The sequence below is a fragment of the Melanerpes formicivorus genome, unplaced genomic scaffold (assembly GCF_026170545.1).
Source record: "Melanerpes formicivorus ecotype bairdi unplaced genomic scaffold, bMelFor1.0.p_v2 SCAF_682, whole genome shotgun sequence".
NCBI lineage: Eukaryota > Metazoa > Chordata > Aves > Piciformes > Picidae > Melanerpes > Melanerpes formicivorus.
This window is the reverse complement of record NW_027143034.1, coordinates 75,001-77,500: the sequence shown is the minus strand read 5'-3', so window position 1 is coordinate 77,500 and position 2,500 is coordinate 75,001. Positions and strand designations below refer to the sequence as shown.

At 42.7% G+C, this 2,500-nt stretch overlaps 1 pseudogene; it reads left to right on the top strand.

Moving 5' to 3' along the window:
- LOC137460632 (28S ribosomal RNA) overlaps positions 1-2,500 on the top strand; it is an 8,420-nt pseudogene that overhangs the window by 3,318 nt on the left and 2,602 nt on the right.

Genomic DNA, 2,500 nt, shown 5'->3' with positions numbered 1-2,500 from the left:
GGTATGTCTGGCTGGAATAGAGTTCATGAACTCAATGACAGCCAATGACAATACTGCCTACGATCCTATCTGGAATGAGAAACTGATAGTATTGCCGGAGGTGTATGTAGGACCCACTTCTCCAGCTCATGGGAAAGATATCCGAGATGAAAGCACAGAGAGGAGCAGGAACGAGGAGGTGGAGTGTCCTGAAACCCCGAGCTCTATGAGTCAGCTCTCAATACTAACCGCATCGCCCGAGTTGGATAATACAGCTGACATCTGTCCTGGGACCCCCCTGGTGAAGATGCCAGAGGACAACCCGACATGTCCATGCTGTACCACTCGGGCAGGCAATATGACGAGATTGATTGACCATCTAAAGAGAGCCCATGGGAAAAGAAAAATCAATTTCCAATGTTCCCGCTGTGGGAAGACAAATGAAAAGCATCATAGTATCTCATGCCATCTCCCAAAATGCAAAGGGGTCCAAGAGCCTACCCAGGTAGAAGGGTTTATGTGTGAAGAATGTAAAAAATGTTTTAAAACTAAAATTGGCTTGGGACAACATAAGAGATTAGCTCACCCAGCCCTGAGAAACGCAGAAAGAATTGAAGCATCTCGCCCCAAAGAGACCTCTAAAAGAGGTGCTCACAAGAAAATCTGGTCCCAAGAGGAAACAGAATTATTACAGAAACTAAATCAAGAGTTTGAAGGGAGGAAAAATATTAACAAATTGATTGCTGAAAAATTAACAACTAAAACAGCCAAACAGATCAGTGAAAAGAGAAGACTATTAAGAGAAACTGTGGTGCCAGAAAGAGAGAAAACACAAGAGAGCAAGAACAGGTTAAAAGAGGAGAGGACTGTGATTCCATCTTCTGGTGAAAGGGAGCTGCTAGCCCACTATAAAAAGACTATTAATGAAAAGATGACATCAGGGAAGCTGCCCATCCTTAAAAATACATATAAACAAATAATTGAAGGCAAAACAGACTCATTAAAATTACTCAATGAGGTAGCTCAGGACCAATATTTGTATTTGTTTGAGAAATCAATTGAACAGAAAGCGCCAAAAAAGAGCCAACGTAAACCTCAGCAGAAGAAACCTCAAAAGGAATGGATGAGAAAAAGAGCCAGAAAGCGTGGAGAATTTCTCCGATTCCAACGCCTCTTCCGCTTAGATCGAGGGAAGTTAGCTAATATGATTCTGGATGAAAAAGACTCTGCGCAATGTGCCATCCCCCTGGAAGAGGTCAGTAACACCTTCAGATCTAGGTGGGAGTCTCAGAACTTATTTCAAGGACTTGGAGCATTCCAGTCTGTGGGGCGGGCGGATAATTCGGCTTTTAAGGAATTGATTACAGAGAAAGAGATCCTTAAGAATATCAAAGACATGAATAAAAAATCGGCACCAGGCCCTGATGGGATCACCCTGAAGGCCCTGCTTAAAATGGATCCAAATTGTGAGGAGATCAAAGAACTATTTAATCTCTGGCTGTTAAGTGGCAAAATTCCAGATGTAATAAGGGGATGCCGAACAATCCTAATACCTAAATCATCAGCGCCCGAACGCCAAAATGATATTAATAACTGGCGGCCAATTACTATTGGTTCCATCATCCTGAGACTCTATTCAAGAATCTTAACTGCAAGGTTGGCAAAGGCGTGTCCCATTAACCCCAGGCAGAGAGGCTTCATTCAATCTTCTGGCTGTGCTGAGAACTTAAAACTATTACAGCTATTAATTAGGAATGCAAAGAAACAAAAGAAACCCCTGGGGGTTGTCTTTGTCGATTTGGCCAAAGCCTTTGATTCAGTGAGCCACACCCACATCCTGGCGGTGCTAAAGCAAAAGGGCCTGGATGACCACATAATAGCATTAATTAAGGACTTCTATCAAAACATCCACACCAGAATCAAAACTAAAGAAGGAGAGTCTGAGTCAATAGGAATCAAAACTGGTGTGAAACAGGGCGATCCCATGTCACCACTCCTCTTTAACCTGTGCATTGACCCTCTGTTATGTAAATTAGAAGAGTGTGGGGAGGGGTTCCAACACGGGAATGGCAAATTAACAGCTCTGGCTTTTGCAGACGACCTGGTCCTGCTGAGTAAGTCCCAATCAGGAATGGAGAAAAATATTGAAATTCTAGAAGCATTTTGTGACTTAACTGGATTAAAAACGCAGGGGGAAAAGTGCCATGGTTTCTTTATTCAACCAACTAAGGACTCTTATACCATCAATGACTGTCCTCCATGGCTTATCAGCGGTACCCCTTTAAACATGATCCACCCGGGTCAGTCAGAGAAATATCTTGGCTTGCAAATCGACCCTTGGGTGGGGATAGTTAAGCCCGAATTACAAAATAAATTAGAAGTTTGGCTCAATCGCATCGAAAGAGCCCCTTTAAAACCATTTCAAAAATTGGACATGTTAAAAGTGTACACAGTGCCTAGATTGATCTACTTAGCAGACCAGGCAAATGTAAAAGCCACCTATCTGGAAGAAATGGATTTA